The 26,995-nt window shown below is 34.5% G+C and overlaps 1 long non-coding RNA gene across 1 annotated transcript in view; it reads left to right on the forward strand.

The window, feature by feature from the left end:
• Positions 1-26,995, forward strand: part of LOC144250335 (uncharacterized) — a 77,780-nt gene that overhangs the window by 38,288 nt on the left and 12,497 nt on the right. The window contains exon 3 of the long non-coding RNA XR_013342454.1: positions 18,170-18,340. This is a non-coding gene — a long non-coding RNA (uncharacterized LOC144250335). The remainder of the gene's footprint in view (positions 1-18,169; positions 18,341-26,995) is intronic.

The raw sequence follows: 26,995 nt of genomic DNA on the forward strand, positions 1-26,995 counted from the left end.
TTTTAAAAGCTTAAAAATTTAACATGGTTAGATACTGACCCTAAGCTGGTCTCCCTGGTAACAAAGATATATAAAATAAGGATCCTGTCATGGGCAGGGGGTCAATGATGTAACCTGACTGGTAACACATGAATGGGATATACCTTAGGAGAGATGGCCACAGGATGCCAGAAAGCATGAAGACATTTGATCATTAGTGTGGCTATCTAGAACATTCTATCTAATAACATTTTATAGTTAAGATTTTGTCCCATATATTGACATAAAAATAAATTAGAATTTTTAATATCTCTTTTCTAACACCACTACATATTTCTCTTTATTTCAATGATTCTTAATTCTGAAGTGGTACTGTTAAAGGAAGAGAGAATTTTCCTAACTCCCTTCATCTTTCCCACTATTGCCAGATAAACATTTTTCCAAGATATTTAAAAATAAAATATCAACAATGTCTTATTTTAATTACTCAATCTATTATATTTTAGTTTTGCCTTTTTTCATTCATAGAGGGAGGTCAAATCCTAATTACATACCTACTCTGTATGTGTACAAGTTTTTCCAATGAGTTCATTGCTCAGATTTTGGAGAAATTTGTTTCTTTGGGGGGAGGTTTACTGGGGATTGAACTCAGGGGCACTCAACCACTGAGTCACATCTCCAGCCTTATTTTGTATTTTATTTAGAGACATGGTGTCAGCAATTGCTTAGCACCTTGCGTTTGCTGAGACTAGCTTTCAACTCAAGATCCTCCTGCCTCAGTCTCCCGAGCTATTGGGATTGCAGGTGTACATATCATTTCTCCCAGCTAAAAGTTTTTTTCTCATTGGAAGGATTATAACAAATTATTAAGCAATGTATTATCATATTTGCTTTCTTTCTTTTTTTTCCTTTTTAAAGGACAGTCTCTTTAATAAATGGTGCTAGGATCACATTTGTTTTCTTAATGAGTTATTTAATTTTGTTCTCAGGTTCTCTATTTTTTATTTTCTATGATCAACATATTCACCTTTTGTTTATTGTAAGTGAATAATTTTGTGTCTCCCTGTCCCCATGCCTAATTCTTTACCCAGATCTCCTTTATTCAGAGCTCACGACAATATCACAGTTCCCAAGAAAGTTCTCCATTCCTATTGCTATAAGTCCCACTAACTGAACTCCCTGGTCATTCTAGCTGGGAAATTCACTTTATCTGCCTGGCACTTACTTGCAATTTTTCATGTGTAAAAATAGGGCTATAACTAGTGGACATCTGGAGTCTAGATCTAAAGATTAATCTTCAGATTGGGGGTATCATCTAAAAGGTATAATGGGAATTTCTAGCACACATCTCCCTACAGAAATAGCCGTTTGAACAACTATCCACTGGAAAACATTTTTCACAAGGGCTAAAAAAGTTCAGGTGAGGTTTTACAGCACTTGGATGAAGAAACAAGACACACTACAAAGGACAGTTTTCACCTTACTGCACATCATATCACAGCCACCCCAAGCAGCACATGGTGGAGAGAGATGCCCTGCCCTTGGGGTGGGGGAGGGAAGTGAGCACCAGAACTTAGCCTCAGACCCAGCCATGGGGTCTGTCCCAATGAAACCCAGAACTGAACAAGTCCTCACAGCTCCAAACTGTAGACCAGGGTACACACACTGATCCTTTAAACCCACCCTGGTGGCCAGGTAGGCCTTCCAGCACCAGTGTATAGGCCTACCTGTCGGACCTACTGAAAAACTGTTTTTTCTTTAAGTTCAAGAACAAGACAAGGATGGCTACCTTCACTATTGCTATTCAACATGATGCAGTACCATAAGTCTTAGCCAGAGCAATCAAATAAGAGAAAAACATAAAATGCACTCCAATATGAAAGGAAGTTGTTAAATCATCCCTGTTTGCAGACAACATGAGAGAGAGAGAGAGAATTTTTTTTTTAATATTTATTTTTTAGTACCCGGGCCTCACGCATGCCAGGAGAGTGAGTTACTGCTTGAGCCACATCCCCAGCCCAACAGACAACATGATCTTATATATAGAACAGCCTAAAAGATCTACTCCCCACATTGTTAGAACTAAATAAATGAGTTCAGTGAAGTTGCAGAGCACAAAATCAACAGACAGAAATCAGTAGTGGTGCTGGGGGTGTAGTTCAGTGGTAGAATGCTTGCTTAGCATTCATAAGGCCCTGGATTCAAATACCCCCTCCACCCCCCCACCCCAAATAGTCACTAGCAGTTCAATTCACTAATAATTAACTATTCCAAAAATATCAAGAAAACTGTCGATTTTGAATAGGTACAAAATAAATTCAATACTTAGGAATAAATTTAATCAAGGAGGTGAATGACTTTGTTATTGTCTAGATATGGAATGTCCCCCTGATGTGTTAAAGACTTGGTCCTGTTGCAGCCATGTTCAGAGGTGGGGCTTTAAGGAAATGATTTGATCCTGAGGGTTGTGACCTCATCAGTGAATTAATCCACTGAGGGATTCATAATTTGGTGACATTAGTGGGCTGTGGTCGAACCTCTACATAATGGGGCCTAGTTGGAGAAAGTAGGTACTGAGGGAGTTCCCTGAAAGAATATTTATTTTACCCAGCCCCTTTGTCCCTCCTGCCATCCCACCCCTCTCCACTTTCTGATTGCCAAGAGCTGAGAAGCCTTCTTTCATCATGCCTTTCCATCATGATGTTCTGCCTCATCCCAGGTCCAAAGCAATTGAGTCAGCCAACCGTGGACTCAGAACTCTGAACTGTGAGCCAAGAAAAATCTTTCCTCCTCCAAGTTGTTTTTTTTCATGTATTTTGTCACAGTGATGCAAAACTGATAGAACTTCTACATTGTAAAGGGGAAAACATGGATGAAAGAAATTAAAGAAGGCCCAAATTAAATGGAAGTGAATATCATGTTTATTGATTGGGAGAATTAATATTGTTAAAATGAAATGTTCATATTAATCAAAGCAATCTACAGATTCAATGTAATGTCTACCAAATACCCATGATATTCTTCACAGAACTTGAAAAAAAACAATTCTGATAATCTCATAGAGCCACAAAAAAAAACACAAAAAGCCAAAGTCATCTATAGCAAGAAGAGCAAAGCTGAAGATCACACTAATGATTTCAATGTCCACTATGAAGCTATGGAAATAAAAATAACATGGTATTGTCTTAAAAACAAACATGTCATTAAGAAATAGACAACACATCAAACAATACAACAGAATAGAGAACCCAGAAATAAATCCACATGTTTACAGTCAATTGATTTTTTTAAAAAGGTGCTAATAATTCACAATGAGTAAAAATGGTGTCTTCGATAAATAGTGCTATAAAAATTGAATATCCACATGCAGACTCTCATTATATTGTATGCAAAAATCAACTCAAGATGGAATGAAGTCTAAATATAAGACCTGGAACTTTAAAGTGATTAGAACTTTAAAATTATGTAGTGAAAAGCTGCATGGCATCAATGAGTTTTGAATATGATGCCCAAAGCAGAGACAATAAAAGCAAAAGTAGACAAATGGGTCACAAGCTAAAATCCTTCTGCACGGCCAAGGAAACAATCAATAGAATAAAGAGATGACCAGTGGCAAGAGAGAAAATTCTTTGCAGACCATACATCTGATAAGGGGTTAATATATAAGATAATTAGGGAACTCAGACACCTCGAAAAAGAAAAAAAAAAATAGGGCAAACAACCCAATTAAAAAATGAACAAAAGATCTGAATAGACATTTTCTCAAAAAGAGGACATATAAATGGCTGACAGTTGTTTGAGAATATACTCCACATCATTGCTTAGTCATCTGGTTAAGGATAGTGAGAACCACAATGAGATATCACCTCCATATTGGCTATGCTCACAAAGGCAAAGGGAGGAGTGTTGTGGAGGTTGTGCGGAAAGTAAACATTTGCACACTGATGTTGGAAATATAAATCAGCAGAATCACCATGGTAAATGGTATGGAGGTGTACCTCCCAAATTAAAAGTGGAACTATGATATGACTTAGAAATCTCACAACTGGGTATATACCCAAAGGAAATAAAAACAATATCTTGAAGGGATATGGCATTTCATATTCAATGCAGTATGATTCACAGTAGACAAAATAGGAAATAACCCAAGTATCAATGAAGAGATGAAGGATAAAATGTGGCCTATTTCCACAGTGAAATACTTTTAAATTTTAAAAGAAGGAAATCCTGTCCTTCATGATAATATGGATAAACCCAGAGGATATTATGTTAAGTGATATAAGCCAGACTCAGAAAGATGAGTACCATGAGATCTCACTTAGGCATGGAGTTGACAAAAGTTGATCTTATAGAAACTGAGAGGAAAATGGTGATTACTAGAAGCTGGTGTGTGACAATGTTGGTCAAGGGATACAAAGCTTCCGTTAGACAGGAGGAATAAGTTCAAGATATCTATTGAACACCAGGTTGACTATAATTAACTAGGATGTGTTGTATTCTTGAAAGTCACTAAGGCAATAGATTCTAAGTATCTTCACCATAAAAATATAAGTATGTGAGGTGATACATTTTATAACTAGCTCAATTAGCTATTCCACAATGTATACATATTTGAAAATACCATGCTATACCCCCAAAGTATACACAATTTTTGTCAGTTTAGAAAACAAATTAATTATGCTGGGTGTGGTGGTGTACTTCTGTAATCCCAGTGACTTGGGAGGTTCAGGCAGGAGGTTAGCAAGTTCAAGGCCAGCCTTAGCAACTTAGAGAGACTTTGTCTTAAAAAAAATAAAAAAAGAAATATAAAATATAAAATATAAAAATATAAAATATAAAAATAAAATAAAGAAAGAAAGAAAGAAAAGAAAAAAAGAAGAAAGATAAAGAAAAGGTCTGGGGGTATAGCTTAGTGGTAGTAATGTGCCACTGGGTTCAATCCCCTGTACAAAAAAAATAAATAAGAATAAAAAAATAAACTAATAAGGTTAATCTTTATTCCATATTACCTCTTATTTTCCACAAACACATTCTGTGAGGCTAATATAATTGATACTAACTGCCATTAGAAATGCTGTCATTTTCATTAATCCTAAAAGCTACATATTTTATCACCTCATTTAATCAGTGGTTTCTAAAATTACTATATTAATAATTTCTAATTAGTATTCTCCTAAATTATTTTTGTTTGATTTTTTTTCTTCATAAAAAATCGACCCATTCTTTCATATGTTTCTAGTTGATGAAAATGAATAGTTTAATATATCGTTTCTTAGGTATTCCTCCTTCTTTTCTTATTTTTAAATTCTCGGTAAAATCCTACCCATATTTCAGAAAATAATTTAATAGGCCTCCTGTTTTTATTCATTGTGTTAATTAGATTTTCAGAGCCCTGTATTTTTGTTATGATTTAATAAAAATATACAATCTTTCTCTTAAACACACACATATTATACAAGTCTTACAGAGGCATATTCAAGTTGTGCTTTTATTTTTGCAACAGTAACAATCTTTAATATAAAATAAATCACTTCCTCTGCCCTGCATATGTCAGTGCTTACCACTTGTGTCATTTTCTTCACACCCTTTCACTAGAGAAACAGATGTTATATGCCAACTGGAAGAAATAGTGCTAGCAGGCATTTGAGGACCACCTGGCTACCAGGTTTTGTGTTCCTGTGCTGGATTTTCACCCTTTGTGATTCACTTAGTCTTGCTTCATGTTCAGCTCTATAATAGCCAACATTCAAAACCAATTGACCTTATGCAGAGAAATGACAGAGTGAATGTGATGTGTTATGTCACAGGACAGCAAACCATGCTGGCCCTTTACCATTGATGATTTAGCCTGAAGGATGTGAAAGACCTTTTTTATGTCCAAAATTCCTTAAGGATTTATAGATGCAATTGTAAAATTTTCCGAAGGAATAAGACATCTCTGAAAATTCTTTGTGATTTTTTTTTTCTATTATATGCTACCTTCCTAAAGAATAGAAAGTAGGGCTGGGGCTGTAGCTCAGTGGTAGAGTGCTTGCCTTGCATCTGTGAGGCACTGGGTTTGATCCTCAGCACCACATAAAAAAAAAAAAGATAGTTTAAAAAAAGAAAAAGAATAGAAACTAGCAAGACAATTGATTTACCTATCATAACTAGTTATGCCTAGCATACACAGTATCTGTTTCACACACACCACCTCTCCAGTGATAGGCAGTTTGGCTATAATTTTCTCTTTCCTTTACTCTTACCTTCGTTTAAGCATTTCTCTTGACATCTCAGTTCCCAAAGCTCAAATCTTTATTTACATTTCTTTTCTTCTCATCTTTTCCCCATCAGTCACCAAAATTTTAAAAATTCCCTTCAAATTCTTTCATGTGTTAAAAAGAATTTGTAGTTGGGATTGAAACCATGGCTGCATACATGCCTCACACTTGTGATCTTCCTGCATCTGGCTCCCTAGTAGTTGGGATTTTCCACCATGGCCCCCAGTCCTTACATATATATATATATATATATATATATATATATATATATATATATATTTAGTTTTTTTTTTCCTGAGAATATACTTGTAGTTCTCTAACTAGTAGTTTCATGCCTGTACAGTTGTATACGACATATTGATGTCATGATACTTTTTCAAAGTTTATATCTGATATCATTTTATTATTTGAGATGTACACAAGCACAGATCAGACTCCAGGGTGTTTGAATTCTGACTCCATTATATGTAACTTTAGTTAAGATACTTAAGCACTTGGTGCTTCAGCTATCCCAACTGCAAAATAGGAATAGTAAGTGTCTCTTATATAAATTGTTAGGGTGAAATGGGTTGATATATAGACTTTTAAGAATATTGCCTAGCACATACAAATACTAGATAAATCTTATCTAGTATTATTTAAAAAACTATCAATAGGTTCCCATTGGTTCCAGGACATCTTAATGGAATAGTCTAAATTTTGGAGAATTTGTTCAGATATTGTGCTCCAATACATATTATTCAATGTTCAAATGAGAGCAGAGGGTATCTGAAAGTTAAGTAGTTATTTGAAAAACTGATAGAATGATATCTTGGTAATAAATACTTCTTTGGAATCTAGATAATACAATTTTGCATGTTGGGATATGAAGATTGCCAATTATGTGTACACAAGTATTTTCATCATTGATTTTTTTTTAAAAGAAGACAGCACTTATCAGAATTTCATTGAAATGCATTTCAAATGTTTACATCACAGTCTATTTCAAATGCTTACTTGTTTGCCTTTCCCAGTGGAACCTGAGAAGGCCTTGCTGTGCAGTCTTCTCATCAACAGCCTTACTGGGTAGCAATGGTGTACACCATGGGGCAAGTGTGTTGATAAAGCCGCTATCCAACATTTGAGGAAATAGTCATTTAAGTCCTACCTGCCTAATTAGCTTTTACTTACCTTGTATTTTAAGTGTCTTAATATATGCTTATTTTCAAGATGCAGTGAGATTGATATTGAAAGGTACTCAGTAGAGTTTTATTTTTTTCCTCTTCAGTTGGGATTGAAGTAAGATTTCAGAGCAGGGATAGCATAATGACTATAATTGAAGCTGTTGCATTGGTCCTTATGAAGTGTCTGTACATTTAACACTCCATATGGTAATTACGACTTCCTTAGAATGAGTCAGGGTTGTTTATGCTTTCATAAATCAAGCAGCTGCAGCAGAACAGACAGATTCCATATTAGCACTTCCTCCTAAGACTGTGAATGTGCTTAAAAGATTTTTTTGCAAATTTCCCTTAAATTCAAGTTGTTTGTTAAAAGTGATAGTTTTATGAGACTGCCACATGGAAAATGTCCCCTGCTCTCAAATTTTCCATTTGTGATATAAATCCACATTTAGTACCATTTTTAGAGGCATTAAAGCTGATATAATAACCCCCAGCTGAGTTTGATAAAAGGAGAGCTTAATTTGCAGGTAAGACATGGTTATATGAAATGACAGCTGAGAAAGTTATGAGTAAGTCCTGAAAAAAAAATACACACTAGCTGGTTGATAATTTATTTCCTGCATCCAACCTTCTGACTTTACCATGCAGAGAAAGTCTTACTATAATAAATGCTAGCTGTCCAGATACTTTCTTTAGCACAATAAATAGGCTGTTTTGAAATTACATGGAAAAATATAAAACTTCCTTGGTGTTTCAAATATCTTTCATTAGAAATATCTTTTTGCATTAAGTATTTTTTAAAAATTTGGAAAGATTTAAAAATAATTATATTTTTAACATTTGCAAAGGTAGCATATGTATATTACTAGATGATTAAATCTAGCTAATTAACAAATACATTCTTTCACATCAGTATCATTATTGTGGTGAAAGCACATAATACTCAGTCTCTTGACATTTTTCAAGAATATAATTTATCATCATTAATTACAGTCATCTTCTTATTATAACAAATCTCTTGAAATATATTCCTTCTATCTAACTGTAATTATGCATCCTTGAATCAACATCTTCCTATTCCTCCCTCTTCCCTAACCATTCCAGTTTCTGGCTACCAACACTCTACTTCACCTCTATGCAGTCGACTTTTTTGTTAGATGCCTTACCTGAGCAAGATCATATAGTATTTTTCTTTCTGTGTCCAACTTATTTAATTCAATATAATGTCCTCCAGGTTCATCCATGTTGTCACAAATATCAGTGCCATAACTTGGATATTGAAGCTCCCCCAAAGACCCATGTATTAAGGGTTTGGTCTCCAGAGTGTCACTATTGGGAGATGGTGGAATTTTTAGGAGGTGTGACCTAGTAAGGAGGTCCTTAGGTCATTGGATGTTTGTCCTCTACTAAGACAGTTGGACCTCAGCCCCTTTCTCTTCCTCTTTCTCCCTGGCTCATTAGATAAGTAATTTTAGTCCACCATAGATTCCCTAGACCAAGCTATGTTGTGTTGTCACAGGCCCAGAGTTAAAGAGTTATTCAGTCATGTACTGGAAGCTTTGAAACCATGAGTCAAAATAAACTTTGGTCTTTGTAAGTTAATTATCTCAGGTATCTTGCTATAGTTACAGAAAGTTGACTAACACAGTCAAGATGCCATTGTTTTATGATGAATAGTATTCCATTGTGTATATATACTATATTTTATTTATTTAATAGTCCATTGATGGAAACTTTAGGGTGCTTCCATATCTTGGTTGTTATGAATAGTGCTACAATGAACATGGAAGTACAGCTATCTCAACATACTTATTTCATTCCTTTTAAATATATACACACAAGTGGGATTGCGAACAATACAAAAGATCAGCAAAGTGAAGTGTTGACTTTTAAAAATAAACAAAAAATTTAAAAAACCGTGAGTCTGAGAAAAAGAAAGCTCAAATAAAATCAGATTTAAAAAGTAGACATAAGAACCAATACCACAGCCAAGTGTGGATATGCATACTTGTAATCCCAGTAGCTCAGAAGGCTGGGGTAGGGGGATGGCAAGTTCCAAGCCAGCTTCAGCAACTTAGGTAGGCCTTAAGCAATACAGCAAGACCTAAGCCAGATCTTGTCTCTAAATAAAATATAAAATGGACTGGGGATATGGCTCAGTGTTTAAGCACCCCTGGGTTCAAACTCCAAACACACACACACACACACACCACCACCACCACCACCACCACCACCAACAACAACAACAACAACAAAAAACAAACAATTCCACAGAAATATAAAAGACTACTATGAATAATTCCTGGACACTCTGCAAGAAGTGAACTGTGAAGAAACAGGAAATCAGATCAGTGAGTTAGAAGACTGATTCAGTAGGAAAAGAATCCCATCAAAGAAAAGCCCAGGATGATGGCTTTATACTAAAGTCTACCAAAACCCTGATGAAAAATTGATATCAATTTTCTGAAACTACTTAAAAATTGAAGACGTGAGGATTCTTCCAGAATCATTGTACAAGGAAAATGGTACCTTTCTACCCAAACTAGCCAAAACAGCAGTAAAGGAAAACTGCAAGCCAATATCCCTGATGAATATAGATTCGAGAATTCTCAACAAAATATTAGCAAACTGAATTCACACCACATTAAAAATATGATATTTTGAAGTGAATATATGTAATAATTAAGGCAAAAAGATGTAATTACACATATATGTATTATCTTTGCATGGAATTTAATCATGTCACCTTTGATGAATCACTTTATATTTCAGAATTCCATGTCAGCCATAAAGTGAAAGTCTCCAACTCCATCATAAAATCGCAGATTAGAAACTCTGGAAAGAGATATTGTTATAGTTAAAGCTTCGTCCCAGGGTTTCATAAACTGACTTCCAGACCACTCACGTATAATTGAATCAAGCCTTTATCAAAGCACACGGGTGGCGGCTGACCAGAACATAATGCAGTTCCCCTGATCATCCCTGAACAATTGCAAGGGCACTCCTTATAAGCCTGAAAACCGCAAAAGGGATGTTCGGGGGTCCAGCCAATGCAAGCAAGCCAGGTTACAGAAGCGGGACAGTGCAGTCAAGTGGAAGGAAGCCTAACCAATCACAGTTAGCCCAGTCACCCCAGTTACAGAAACAGAGCCCTCTTACCCTAGTTACAGAAACAATGTCCCATTAGGTAGTTCCGTGTTCTTAAAGGTTTCTATAGCAAAAGGAAAAGAACATCTTGCCCCAGTTATGACCCTTCTACTTGGCATGGTTGTTTTACAGGATGAAGTCATAAAACAAAATGGAGTCACATTTGCGTCTACTATCACCATATAATAGTATATATTAGAAAACAAAGATACTCTTTAAGAGAAAAAGGCAGTATGGTGGAAAAATTATAAAATTAAAAATATGCTTAAGGAAATAAGCAATTAAATTATTTTCAAAATGTCAACCAAGAAGGTTTTATTTATTCTTATTAGTTATGCATGACGGTAGAATGCATTTCAACACAACATACATAAATGGAGTATAACTTCTCATTCTTCTGGTTATTTATGATGTAGAATTACACCAGTTGTGTAATCATGTGTGTACATAAGGTCATAGTGTCTGATTCATTCTACTATCTTTCCCACCGCCATATCCTATTTTCTTTCTTTTATTTTATCTAGAAATAAATCTAAAACACAAACTGTATGATTTTCATTCATTTTATATGAAGAACTGAAAGGCATGGAGGTTAAGTGAATTCTCTGAGGTCATCTATTGACAAATGGTAAAGCTTGGACTTGGAAGCAGCTTTCCTGACTTCAAGGTGATTGTTCTTTCCACTACTTCATTCCGAGACCTGGGTCTACATTGTAGCATATGTGAGATGGGATAAATGACTTCTCTCATAAATTAGGAAAATAGTGATCAGAAAAATAAATGATCAAGGAAATGTGTGTAAAACATGAAGTTGAATTGTATGCATTATAACTTTTCTTCCCAGAGGAATATTTTCTAAGTTAGATAAACTGCTTTCATTTGATCAAGCCTTTTAAAATATTTTAAATTCTACTTTAAACTGACAAATAATAAATATTCATATTACATATTTATAGGCTACAATGGGTTGTTTTGATGAATGTTTAAACTGTGGAATGATTGAATCAAGCAATCCTCAACACCACACACACACACACACACACACACACACATCAAGCTAATTAGCACATTCAATTTTTTAATTTAAAAATATGTTAAAACATGCTGCAGTAGGTATGACATACTTTGACTGAATGAGTCATTATACTTAATGTATTTAGGATATATGTCCTCCTCTGTATCCTCACATACAACTTTGAAAACCAAATGTATGTGCTGCCATTCATACAGAGCACTGATTGCAACTACAAATGCAATGGTTATCTCAGTGACATTCAAAATTGATTGTACTAAGAAGGTAAGTGAAACAAATGCTTCCCAGAATGAAGAATTTTGGAGGGTGTGCTTCATGGAAAGAGGAAAAACTCACTAGTTATTCAAAGAGCATTATGATGCTTTTACCTCAAAAGTTCAGATCTTTCATGCTGTTGTAGCTTCTATTTCACAGTTATCAAGTAGAGTTAAGATTTAAATCCTGGGACAGAGGACTCAAAAAGTATATTGTCGGTTATAAGATGTCCTGCTACTACCCATGGAAGTTTTGTTCACAATACAAATTTATATGGAGGATTTGTACCTATTTGAAAACACAATAATAATGCTGCCCTAATAGCTTGAGTGGACCCCTGTATCTTTTTGCCTGACTGTTAGTTGGCTATTGAAAAAGTCTGCTTCCAATATTTATCAACAACTGAAAGTATGCATTACTCTGCATTTGGAATACTTATATGGACTTATTTATGTTTAAATATGTAAAAACTGGGCTCTGGCCATTTTCTATACAGCACTAGCCATGATGTTGGTATAACTAAAACAGATTTTTGCTCATTTCTTGATTTGTTTGGGTCAAAAAGTTTAGGTTGGGGTTTATGAACCCTCCCAAATCTTAGGTGTTGTCTGAATCATCTGTGTCCTCCAAGTATGGATCTATGAATGACTTCCCTCAAAATATTTCTGTTTGAGTTCTTTGTGAACTTTAATAGATATATTTACCCATAGATTTATTTATTTATATGTATGAATATGTAGTCATATTAGTGTGTTCTTGCTACAGTCATCAGAATCTTAAAGTGGCACAAATAAGAAATCATCTTAGAGACAATAACACAATCTCCAAAAATCACCTATGATGTAAAAATGAATTCTACCATTTTGCACTTTAGGTATAATTAACTAGCAATGAATGTACTAAAATATATTATAATTTATCTACAATTTTCTTCTTTGTGTGTTATCATAGAATAAGTTATTGCAATAGTAGATTTTTAAAATCTTTATGAAAACACCCTTGGCCCATAAATCCAGTAATCTCACTTAGAAAAAAGATGAGTGTATGCAACTTGCAAAAAAAAAATCCTTTTCTACCTCTTCTACTGCTAGAAAATAGGAATTACTCCAAATAATGCCCCCCTTACCCCTTAGTGTAAAGAAAATAAAAGAGTAGTTAGATTAGCTAAAGAGAGAAAAGAGAAAAGGGGTCTAATATTGCAGATATGCCAAAGGACTTCTATAATTGGAGATTAAATTTTAATTTGTTAGTGATAACTAATATTTATGAGCTCTATCTTTGTGTCTAGTCATTGGGATAATAGAACATACCTTATCTCATAGCTCCTTACAACAGTTACTTGATTTCACATTATCATTTTACATGTAAGGTGGTAAAGATCTCACAGTAAGTGGCACTAAGTTTGATTGGTGTTCTTATCCATTTTTTTATTCTGTAAATTCCTTGACCTCACCTGCTTTTTCTCTTTTCATACATAAACAACTAGTACTCTCTCTCTCTCTCTCTCTCTCTCTCTCTCTCTCTCTCTCTCTTTCTCTCTCTCTCTCTCTCTCTCTCTCTCTCTGTGTGTGTGTGTGTGTGTGTGTGTGTGTGTGTGTGTGTGTGCTGGTTTATCTATGTTAAAATTAAGAAAAATGCTTTAGTTATCTACTTGCATGGATTCTGGTTAAAGAAATAATTGCTTTGAGACGTTAAAAAAGGAAAACAGATTTTAAACTGGCATAGTTCAGAATCAGAAACCTAGAACCAGATGGAACCAAGATAGTGAAACTTCTCTGGAGTTCCTAGAAATCTTGTGGAGTGCCTGAGATTTTTCTACAAGACATGAATTGAATAAAAATATTCTGTATATTAAAAGACACTGTGACCTCAGTTGAAATACAAGACATAGTTGGAATTGCAAAACCTGGCCTCTATGAGCTTATGCTTATCTTTACTAATCTTTTAAACAATCTTTTCTGTTTTATTATCTGTCCATTTTATGTTAGAATTTTCCTGGTTTACAGTTTAAAACTCAACATCATTACTCTTTTGCAGATGTGGTATATTGTTTATCTCTGGTGTTCGAAAAGTGATCATATGTCTCAGTTTGCTCAATATAACCTTAGTTTATGCTTGTTGTCCTGGAAAAAATTCAGAGTCCTAGTTTGAACAGTAAATTACATCATCATTTTATGTTTTATCTACATGTCTCTTTTGTATCTTTTTAAAGAATTACTAATAGCAATTCATCAGTTTCACCTGCAAGTTTTCTATCACATTAATTCCATTCAATTAGATGAAAAATACCAATTTGTTACTCATATTGCAATTTCTCAGGAACATGAAGGTCATATATTTATAATTTGTTATAAAGATGAAATGAGAGAATTTAACCCTTATGTTTCCCTATAATGAAAACTATGCAGCCTGATGGATGAATAAGGTGCCTATGTTGCTTTTGATGATACCGCAGTTCAAATCTCAGCTTTGGTAATAATTAATTGTGGGAACTTCAAATCTAACTTTTGAACTCCTATTTTTTCATTCTTGATTCCTTTGTTGTTAATGTGTAAATACTGCAACCTCATTAGGTTAATAGGTTGTCATAAAGTAGGAACAGTCTTTACCAAGTGGTCATTTTATTGCTTTATTATCTACCTTCTTTCAAGAAAAGCCCTTAACTACCATTCAGATAATGAGTAAGTTACATTTGTACCAGCAGAGAATGAACATCCAGATTTAAACAAATCATTTTCATAAACCATTTTTAAGGTACAAAAGTATTTTCTTAATCTAAAAAATAAGTTCCATTGTTGAAATAAATAATCAGAAGGAAATTTTAGAAATATATATTCTTAAATGAAAACTTAGTTTTCCACGTTTGATATTTGTTTAAAAGCACGTTTTTTCTTTTTAAAGCTAATCTAAACTATTGGATTATACAATTGTGGAAATCTCCTTCTCTACTTTGCAAATTATTTCCTGAATTTTGAAAGATGATTCTCAATTTGGAAATGTTTGTCAATCATCTGATTCCCACATTTTAAGAGAAATTAATTTTTAAAACAAGATTTTTTAAAGAAATAATTTTTCCTCAATCAGGAGCAGCATTCACATAAGACAATATTGCGTTCTTTCACCAAACAATAGGACTGGGAGGGGTTGGGAATGTGGCTCTGTGAAAGACTCCTTGGTGCAAGGAGCTGGGTTTGATCATCAGCACCTCAAAAATAGAAAAAATAGAACTCAGTGAGGACAGACTGACTTCAACATTGTGTAGTAGCGGAGAGTGGGAAAGTTCTTATGAGCAGGGCATTCTGGATGGCATTGCTCAATAGGAACCCAGAAGACTTATATCCACTCAAAGGACCCTAAGTCTGTGAAGTCATGTGAAGTTCATGCCCCAGCAATAATAGAAGGCTCATCATCATCTCATCTTGCTTTTCATGCAACATACTACAATTTATAATATATTTAAAATTTATTAAGCCTGTAGAATATCATACAACCTATATAATTTTTATTTTTACAACATGCAACCATGACCGTTCATTTTCTGAATGTTCTTGGGGATAAAAAGAAAAAAAAAAACCTTCTAAATTTGGAATAAAAAAGCTTGACTTTATAACACCTCAGTTTTCCATCTATTAAAGGGGTTGTTCATATTATCTGATAGTCTTTGTTATCTGTGTATGTGCATGTAGGAATGTGTATGTTTGTGTGTGTGTGTGTTGTGTGTGTGTGTGTGTGTTGTGTGTGTGTGTGTGTGTGTGTGTGTGTGTGTGTGTGTGTGAGAGAGAGAGAGAGAGAGAGAGAGAGAGAGAGACAGAGAGAGACAGAGAGAGATATCCGGGTATAAAAAAAGGTTCTACAGCCTAGAATGTGTCCGAGCATCATCATAATCTCTCACTTTGACAGAAGCTAATAGCTTCCTGTCTATCTGCCTTTACTCTTTCTTAGTCAAAACCTTTGTATACAGCAACCAAGGTGTTTTTTTTTTAAAAACCTGAGTTATAGTACTTAGCTATGAAATGCCTTCCCATTGAAAATAAGATTTAAGATTCTTCCAAGGTGTCAGAGTCATGTCTAGTATTACTATGCCCATATTTTTAATCATTTTTAAAACTAAAGCAGTGTGCATTTTTATTTTTATTTTTCATTTTTAAAATTTTTTATTGGTTTTATTTTTTAAATACATGACCAGTGGAATGCATTACAATTCTTACTACACATATAGAACAATTTACATTTTTAATCTTACTATGATAAATTTTGCTCATATGCTTCAGCTACATTGGCTCCCCTACCCCCACTAAGGGAATCTTGGGTCACCTTTTATGTTCAAGTTCATTATTATTCTTTGCCTGTATCTCTCACTAAACCATGAGATTCCTGAGAGTAGAAAATGTATCTGACTTGCCCTATTATACTTCAAGCACCCATGACAGTGTCTGGTACTAGTAGATGCTAAATATTAATGTGTTAAAAAAAAACACTTGCCTTCTTGTGTAAGATATTAAATGACCTTTGGTTCATGCTGTAATAATACTTAAACTTAGACAAATCAATAAAATATTAATCACTTAAGTAAAAAATATTGTAAAAAGCATTAAAAGTGTATACCCCAAATTGTGAAAATAAATAGTAATAATATAGCAAAGATCTTATCAAAAAAGAAAATTCTTTAATTTTTTATTTAATTGAGTAATTTAATATTCCCCACACTATATGTAAAAGATCATGGTTGATTTTCATGTTTTGGTTGAAAACAATGGAGACATAGAGAGGTTAAGTGAAATTCTAAAGCTGAAATATCATTTTTATGATCTTTCAAATTTAACATGCATTTATATAATTCCTATTAATTGCAGGTACTTTTAAAAAGCAATTTATGAATATTAAGTTACTTAATATTATACTATGAATGGATAATAATTATCATTCCATTTAACTAATGAAGGCAGATGATAATATAAATGTGTTTGAGAAAGCTCATACTTAGATTTCACATGGCTTTTTAGTGAAGTTTGAGTGTTCTTATCATATTTAATTAGAAATAGTCTTCATGAGGATTTTTCTGAAGCATTATTTATGCTAGAGTTGATTGCTAGATTTTGTTCTGACTTGTACAACTTAAGTTTGGCCAATAATTTTTATGCATCTTTGGGTGGAAGTCACGTATTGGAAAGTAATTCTGGAACATTTCTACAATGGAAACCTTTAGATATTGAGTAACGGAAAATCTCCAAAGAAGCAGTGTAAGTGGTAAACCATGATCAAGACTAAAGATACGTTCTCAAAATGCAGATTCAGGTGATCATATTTGGCTTGAATACACAGTCCAAGTTACCTAAATCTTTTACTTGTTTATGCCCCATGAGAATATCAAGACAATGTGTCTTTGCCTATGTGTGTATATAAACACATACATATGTATATATGGAAGAGATAGGAAGAAGAATGTTGAAATGAGAAGGGGGAAGCAGAGTAATACTTTAAAATCTCCCTAGATACCAATAACTTTCCCAGTATATTGATCCAATGATCTTAGTAGGTAGAGTGAATTAAGAATGTTGTTATTGCTTAGGGTAGTGATTATCAGAAATCAGAAAACTAAAAACTTGAAGGGATGTGTGACAACTTCTTTTGACAGAGAATATTAATTTGTAAATAATTGTATCCAAGTTGGCAATATACCAAGCTAAAAAGACACTTTTCTAGTTATTGAAGACATGTTTCTTGCTAATAAATATAGGAAATATTTAAAGAAAAATGACTTATCTGGGCAGTGGACATTTTTAGTCTTATATTCTTCCTATTTTTTTTTTTTTTGTTCTTTGAAATACTGAATTCATAGTTGGAACTCCATTGACCCTTTTAAACAATGAGGTAAAACTCAAGTACAGATGGCATGAGGTAGAATAATAGAACAGAGAGAAGTCTGGGTGCCTGATGAACAAGGAGTCACCAAACCTGCCCTAGGCTATGTTCTGTTAGAGTTTTGCTATGTATAGATCAGTGCATGTAAGTATTTAAACTACTGTACTTTGGGAGTTTTTGTTATATGTAGTCTAACATAATCATTACTTATTTTTCCTTTTGACCCTTCAGAAGCTTCTCTTTGTATGCCTGAGCTCAAGGAAAACAAAAATCACATTTCAAGTGATAAAATTTTTTATTCACTGTGACTAAACCCATATCTTTGGTATATGATGCCTGCCATAAAGTTGATGGATTATTGACTATATCATCTGGATCCCTAATAGAAAAATTTGCAACAGGGTTGGCTTGAGATATTTTGTGTTTGAGCCATGCATACTAATGAAATGTTTTCTTTCTCTTTGTCTTAGGAATTCAGAGATAAGGGTTTATCAAATGGACTGACCAGTGATGGAGTGGGTGGCTCAGAGATATTTCAAACAGGCTACAAGAATCCCCCAATGAAGTCCTACCACAAATTCATTGTTGATCATGGATTCGACCTTCAGCATGCAGAGAGGAAATACAGAGTTCAAAGCAAGGTGAGGAGGCTCATGGCCAAAAAATTCCATCTGCAGAGAACGACTTATGGCCTACCCTAGCCCATATGGAAGTTCACTACTTTTACCATTTAGAGTTCCCAAGAGAGCCTGTCTGGAAGAAGAAATAAATCCCAATCCCCACTAACACCAGATCCTGCTTACTGCATGTGGGATATTACTCAGAATGCACAGCTGTGCTTGAAATTTTATATAAACATCTGAGGCCTTTCCTCAAGTATGAGTCTCACTCTTTTTTAGAGCACTTTCCTCTTAATTTTAAATTCCTTCCACATATATGTTCTGCAGACACTGGGCCAAATGTAAATCATGCTAAAGGGTGAAAAGAGATTGTATTTGGGCCTGGATCCAGAATGTCAACCAATTGAATCCTTCCCGCAACCCATACTTCCCAAAAGCAATATGCCTGATAGATATGTGAACAGAGGGCAAGGCCAAGTGAAGGCATATTTTTCATCATTATATGGCTTTTGCCCTGAATCCTAATGTGATATCAGCTCCTCAGGCAGTTACTAAATGAAACTGGCTCCAGATTTGTCTCACCTGCCAAACGTGTGGGAGAAGATCCCATCACTACTGACTTGGAGTTTAACTTCACAACAAAAACTCTCCACGCATTAGGACTGAGGCCAAATAACACTGCTTGCCTTTGACAATGACTCAGTCTTCATGGAAAAGGATGAGCGAGTAGGAGAACGCAGGGACTAATCCCATTTCATTGGTGGATGTGCAAGGAATAGATTAAGAGCATTAGCTTCCTGTAAAAAGCTAAGTTTAAGAGGTTACATTCATATTATTTCTACATCTTTATTGAGATGAAACCTATGTACTGTTCAGTCAAAAATCTCTCTCTCTTTTTTTTTTTTTTTTGCTTGCTGGGTATCTCTCTTTTATTAGTAACAGTTTGCTGATTTTCCTTACTCATTCTAAATTACGTGGTTCAAGTGAACTTAATCCTGTCTCTTTGAATTCAGATGGACAAATTTGTTCCATGCCCAGGTAATCGGAGTATTCCATCCCCCTAGCTACAGTGATTCAGAGAGGGCAATGAAACCTGATAGAAGCCAGTGTTCTTCAATTTTGGAATTTTGTTAGACCTCTGGAGAAAGACGTCATACTTTAAACTAGTTTCTAGAATTACCAGCAGCCATTTTTCTCACTGTTAAAATCTTCCAGAGAATAGAGCCAATACAGAAGGAAAAGATATTACCCCTGGTCTTTTTCAATTTAATGATATAATGGCCTCCTTCCTTCAGATGCCTGCCTTCTTTCTTTCCTTCCTTCCTTCCTTCCTTCCTTCCTTCCTTCCTTCCTTCCTTCCTTCCTTCCTTCCCTCCCTTCCTTCTCTCTCCTTTTTTTTCCCTTTTTTCCCCTTCTGCTGAAGCATATTTAGGTTACATTTTTTTTTGTTATTCCTGCCTAAGAGACAGTTTTCAGATATTTGCTGTATATCATGTTTTCTAGATGAGCTGCCTATTCTGCTTATATGCCTTGCATCTTCTACTCATATATGCTATTTTTTGAGGTTGATAGGTTACACCAGGCACACAATCCAGAGTCCAGTCGTGATAACCAAAATCACTGTGATGAACTATCATATATGCGGAACTGAGGTCTTATTTGTTGATTTAAGGAAATTGACCCTGAATCTATTATTCATCTTCATTTCTCTCATTCCTGTAGAAGTAAAGTTATTTTGAATGGCTACTCTGCCATTTGGGATCTTCTTTGGGGCAGTGATATTAATCTTATGTCAGTGTTATTCCTTCATTGATCTATTCCACATAGCCCAGAAAAGGCTGGTTTGTTTCCATGGGTAGGAGATTTTCCAGATATTTGGGGGCTTTCTATTGTTCCATTCAAGTCCTCTGTTGAAGAAAGTTCATTTTGACCCACTCGGTAAGAAGCTTGAGACCCATGTTGAGTAGAGCCTAAACATCCATATCGCTTTTTTTTTTTTTTTCAGGCCATTTATACTTAGAGTTGGCAGGGTATTTAACCATCACTTAATAGAATGTACGCTACTGAGATGTTCCATATCCATGGTGAAAGAGTGATCTTTAAATATGTACTTGCAGCTTTTCAGTGAATTGAAATCAAGAGCTCCAACTTGTAGAGGTATCAAGTCTCATTATTTGTGAGTCTCAAGCTGGCAAACAGAAGGGTTTCTGGCAAGCCCTGTTTTCTGAGTAAAATGATCTCCGGGCTAAGCATGAAGCCATCTGTAACAGCTTAAATTGCTTCCTTAGTCACCAGGACAAAGTAATGGCAAGAGTAAAATAGTTACTGTAAGCCCTTTAGACTTGCTTTTACCTCCAGCCTATTCTTCTTGCCAGGAGGGTTTGCTGCAGTCTGTTCTTCTTGTCCAGGCACTCTCCTCTGCCTTTGTTCTGGCACTCACTGTCCCTACATTTTTTTTTCTGAAGGTCCAGAGCCTTCCTTCATTTTATAGAAACACTTCCCCAGTAGATTGCACAAAATTTATAGTAGAAAAACAGCCTGGGCTGCATTATGTGCTCTGTGGTCAGCAATCTGGAAATGCACTTTGGGTTAGGCCAATGCCCTCTCACTCCAAAACCCTGACAGATTGGCCACAGTCTTCCCTTAAGTCTCCACAAAGCCTGGATTTGTGTTAGTGTATTGTCAGTTTCCAGTCTTTCTATCCCCAGTTACTTCTTGGGAGATTTTAAACTTCATCAGCTTAGAAAAATCACAGAGCAGCATACGACTTTTCCATCCTCCCACATATTTTTTCATATTTTATATATAAGATGTCAACACAGCCTCACATAGCCCCTCATCACTGCCTAACAGTGCCCTATGGGTTTGCTGTGCTTGTGGACATCTGCATTCCCTGTCTAGAATGGTCTTCCAACAATTTAGACTGTATTCTGCTATGTCCTATTACCACCCATATGGAGGAACAATAAAGCTGGAATCACACATGATTTGAAAATTAGTAGGATATGTTTGCCAAATAGTATCTTTTCCAAAAGAACAAAAATTTTAAAAATTCCAGGACAAGTTTTCTCATTCTCATGTAAGTTAGTAATATGAATTTTTTCATTTGTCCTAAACATTATAAGCTTTTCTTATTTCCTTTTTCTAACAAGATTCTGACCTTTAGAACCCTTCCTGTCTCTCTCTCTCTCTCTCTCTCTCTCAAATAATATAAAATAATTTATATATGTAAATAATTAAGGTTAATTGTATATAATCATAATTAATATATAATACATAATTATGTATAATTAAGAGTATACAGCACTATTCATTTTTTAGGTTTAACTCTGGGAAATTGTACTTGTTTAAGCTGCCAAATATCTGCTCATCCCTATTTTTTCAGTGGTTTATTATGATTAGTGACTGTGAATAATGTAAAAAGGAGAGGTATATAAAAATTTCAGGTAGACTTTTTTTTCAACTGATACCTACCTAAACCATCTTCTCTATTATCTGCTGATATTTATTGACAACTTACTTGAATCTGGTTGCTTCTAACACTTGTAGACTCTCATTGCTTTCTCACATTCCGGGGCTTACTTTACCAATTTCCTTAGGGCACAAGGGTCTAAATCTTGCTATTGTGTGTCTCTAATCTACTTTATTCCTCACAACCCTATTTGCATGCTTGTTGTTTATCTCTAACAAATTCAGAATCAGTACAGGTATAGTAAGAGTTCCATTTATAGTTTCATCTAGAATATTATCTTGCTGATTCTTTTGGACAGCTCATCTAGCGCCAAAGGCCTATAGTGCGGAAAATTTATACTACTGAAATAATAAGCTCAGGTTAGCATGAGCTAACCAATTCATTGTATGACTTCGATGTTTATACTTGATTGAAAAGATACATAATAGTGCTCAGCAGGTTTAAGTATATATATATATATATATATATATATACTTATTATTATATATATAATATATATACTTAATATATATTATACATATATGTACTTAAATAATGTAAAATATTTATGTAAAATATATTTATACATAAATATATATACTTTACATATGTGTATATATACATATATATATATATATACACATATATGTATGAAAATGAGAGACATGAATCTTTTCTGGAGAAAGAACCACTGTTAATTTGTGCCTATTAAGTACTCAGAGATTAACACAAATGGCTAAAGTAATCTTTATAAGAACCTGGTGAGTGGTACTACCATTTTGTTGATGAAGGAATACAGATTCAGAGAAGCTGATATACCTAGGCCACTGCCCTTCTGCACTCTGGATTGCTGTACCCTGTTGATTCATTGAGTCTGTGGTTTTAGAAATGAATTTCACCTACAAGAAAAAAAATGTTTTGGTCTTTGGTTTCCCTTTAAGAGGTGCTTTGATTCATTCATTTACTTCATTCATCCATCAAATGGATTTATCAGGTAACTCTTATATGGCAGATTACATTAGAACAAACATTCAGAAAAATAGTTCTTCAACTCTAAAGAACATAAAAATAGTATGTTAAAGATATAAACATGCAGGATCAGACTTCCTAAGAGAAGAAAGAGGGGATTAAACCTAGGGTGTCTGTTTATATTATCAACAAATTTCCGAGATGATAATTAATCACAATTACAGTGATGAAAACCATATTAAAAACCTTCAAATAAAGGATAAAATATTGTATTAACTAACATTGATATTCCACAATCCCCTTAATTTTATTACAACTTCTGTATGACTAAAACTGAACAATATTTAGTTATACACAAATTTCTACTAGTTCTTCTTCCTAGAGATTTTTTTAGGTGATGAACTTGGTGTGTCAACCAAACCCTCTAAAAACATAGGAGGAAGAAATAAAGGCCATGTTTACTACAATTTACTGAGAATTAGACTAACATCCAGCTGAAGAACTCTACAACTACTGTGTCTTCAAAAGCTATTCAGGAAGAAGAAAGTTCTTAGGAAAAAATATTTTGATCCAAAGTTTTATATTTGAATAAACTAGCTTTTAAGTAAAAGAACATATTTTATCTATATTTGAATATACAATGGAAAACAAGTTAACCATTATACTTCCTGAGAAAAATTATCTTTGTATGTAATATAAAATTTCATGCAGGAATTCCAAGATAAGGAAATACCTTATGGCAATAAACAACTATTTAAAGAAATCCTGGGAAGCTACCTAAATAGTACTACTAGATGGCATCCTTTGTAGATGAATCTATCTTAAGTCTTAAATCAAGCTCCCAATCAAGGAACAAAAGATGTATACATTGGCTTATGTTCAGAAACTATGTCAGAAGCCATGGATGGATTTCCACTATGGTGACTCAAGTCACTATCTCATCAGACCTAGAAGGTTTGTTTGTTTGTTTGTGTGAGTGAATGAGAAGTGGTTGATTTTATGAATAAAAACATTTTTTATTCATTCTACATATATTTAATTTCTACCATTATCGTGATTAATTAGCCCAAACCACAGATCCTTGAAGATCAGAAGTGTGTTTCTTTTTTTATTATAGTAATTTTTCCCATCTTATTTTTGAAGATCAAATGATTGTCTCAGTCTTTTCAAGCTACTGCAACAAAATGTCAAAGACTGGGTGGCTTAAACAATAGACATTTGTTTCTTATAGTTCTTTAGGCTGGGGAGTCCACCATTAAGATACCCACAAATTCAGTTCTTGGTAAGAGAACGCCTTCTAGCTTGCAGATGGACATATAATCACTATATTTTCAGGGGAGAGAGAAAGAGCCTAGGAGAGAGGGAGAGAGGGGACAGAGAGTTTGCTGGTCTCTCTTGCTCTTCCTATACTAATACTAATAGGATACTAATCTCATCACGGAGGCGCTACTCTTAGGATCCCATTTAAATCTAATTACCTTCTGAAGTCTAATAACTAATTTTGGGGATTGGGGCTTCAACATATAAATGTGGGAAGAGGCACAAACTGTGTCCTATAATAATGTTAATATCTGGTCTCTTAGTATAATCCCCTTGTCCCTACTGTAATCAATCAGTGAACCCAATCTTATGGCATCATGTCCCACTGGCATTTTTGGTTTGCAGAAGATAGCTACCACTGATCTTTAGAAGGAGGCTCTTGCTCTCCATACTAATATATAAATGTCTTCATGATGGGAATCTCTTCAAAATCCCCTTCAGTGGGTACAGTTGACGGTTGCTGAATATTTATTTCCAAGTACTTGATCAACTTTCAATCTTGAATCTCTTTGAAACTTTGGATTTCTTCATCTGTAGTATTCCAGGGAAGTTCCAGTGTCTTAACCACATGGACTAGAGGCCATTCTTGACACTAGACCTCAGTGAATCAACCAAATGACTTGCTACTCAAAATTTATACATTAACTTCAGAATCACATTGAATCTGTGGTTACTTCAAAGAGATCTAACCTTATGCTCCATTATATTTAACTTATTATCATCAGAACTCATTCATACTCTGTATTCCTCAGACATTTTATGCTACACATGAGAATTTTTTTTTTTTTAATTCTTTAGCATATACACTGCCTTTTCCCTGGCTAGTGTACATGACAAATCCTTTCTCCCTCTGGGATATTCTAAGAATTGACTGTATTTCATGAACTTGGAGGTAGTAAAAAGTGGTAGAATTTGAATATAAAGTGAGGATGAGAGATCTTCCTCTGGGCATAAATAATAAAAAATCCTAATTAAAAAAAAGTGAGTTTATTTAGAAATGAGGAGGTGGCTGCTTCTGGCAGGGGTGGGTTAGATTGGATCAGGAGAAAATGTTTCTCAGACTTGTCTATATCTGCTCAAATATTTCCATTCTAAGTCTCAGGGTCACATTCCTTTCAAACCAGTGCTTCTCCTCGGGATGGAGACTGACGAGTCAGGCATCTAACCAGCTATGTAAGGTTGCATACTACATAATTAGATTTGGTGCTTTACCTTTAGCCATTGTGGTAGGCAGAAAAATGCCCTCCTCCCCCATGCTAAGAACTTGTGAATTTGTTACATTATATGGCAAAAGGGACTTTGCAGATATGATTAAGTATCTTGAGATGTAGAGATTATACTGGATTACTAAAATAGGCCTATTGCAATCACAAGAATCCTTATAAGTGAAAGAAGGAGGTGTGAAAATCAAGGTCAGAGCAAGAAGGAGATTCGGTATGTTCCACAGTTGGCTTTTGAGGTGGAAAAAGTAGCCAAGAACCAAGGAATGCGGTCCATCTCTGGAAGCTGGAAACGATAAGGGAAAATAATCTCCCCCCCCCCACCCCCACCCCGATCCACCAGAAGGAAGATAGTCCTGCTGATGCACTTTGATTTTAGCACAACAAGATTTTCAGGATCTCATCTATAAAGATAAAAATATTTGTGTTGTTTTAAGCAACTACATTTGTGGTAATTTGTTATAGCAGCAATGTTACAGTCAATATATAAGCTTGATGCTTTCCATAGTGTTTTGAGTTGAGAGATGACGTCTCTGAGCTTTTTGTTTTATTCCATTTTGTCATCTATGCAGTGCAATTAGGAATGACTGTTCTCCCTCCCCCACAATCTTTGTCATCACTGTGTCACCATGATGATGCCCATTAGCCACTTGATCACTGAAGCCTTGCCCTCCTTTATTCTTCTGTCCTACATAACTATTGTGATATTTTGAGTAATCAGGATATCTGTGTACCAGGAATTTCCCATGACCCATTTCTGCAGGACAAGCTGGTTTTCCTTGAGTTGAATGAGTAAACCGCTTATCCCCTTAATCCCATTTTGAAAATTTTTCTTTCTTAAACATCATCCTGGTATGAAATACTATGTCATTATGAGGTGTGGCAAGTATGTAATTTACTCCAGATGTTTAAAAATGGCTGCATTAAAAGGAAAAGCATTAATATGGTAGAAGTAGCAGAAAATTATCACCGAGCTATGGATCAATGGAATTTATGGAAATAAAGAGCTAGTAGAGATCAGTGAAATCCAAAAATGTCAAGGGTGGGCCACCAGTCAGCTGGAGGTCTGGACTAATGCAGAATGTGAGATGCAACATGTTGACCTTTCTTATTCCCACCCCCTGGTCTGTAGCTGATTTCCTATTGGTCAACTTCATCAACCCCCAAATTTATATTCAGTAGTTTCAGTAAGCATAGGAAAGGACAATAAAGAAAGAGAAAGGATAAGAGGCATGCAAATAATAGCAATCACAAATATAAACATTATTTAAAATTCTTTTAATGATTTAGTAAATAAAAGCAAACATGGATAAATATGGAGACACTGAGAGGCTGTGGCCTAAAGGGTTATGGGAGTGTAAGGGGAAATATAACAAGATCTATTTATGCTTTTAAAAAGAGTATTTAATATTATTAAAAATCTTAAAAATATTCATCAATGTCATTTAAAATTAAGAAAATGTGAAGTTTAAGGAAAAAAATCTGAAAAACACCAAATAGCATACAGAAAAATATATTAAATTATAAATAATTCTCTCACCCAGAAAAAAATTATTATTGACATTTTGATGTATTCCTTTATTCTCTTTTCCTTTACTCTCATATATGTTTATATATAAACATATATGAGAGTAAGTACTGATTTATGAATTTTTAAAGTTAATATAAATGTAATATAAAGTTTCAGATTTGAAATATTGCTAGAAATATATTTTA

Source organism: Urocitellus parryii, chromosome 2 (assembly GCF_045843805.1).
Source record: "Urocitellus parryii isolate mUroPar1 chromosome 2, mUroPar1.hap1, whole genome shotgun sequence".
NCBI lineage: Eukaryota > Metazoa > Chordata > Mammalia > Rodentia > Sciuridae > Urocitellus > Urocitellus parryii.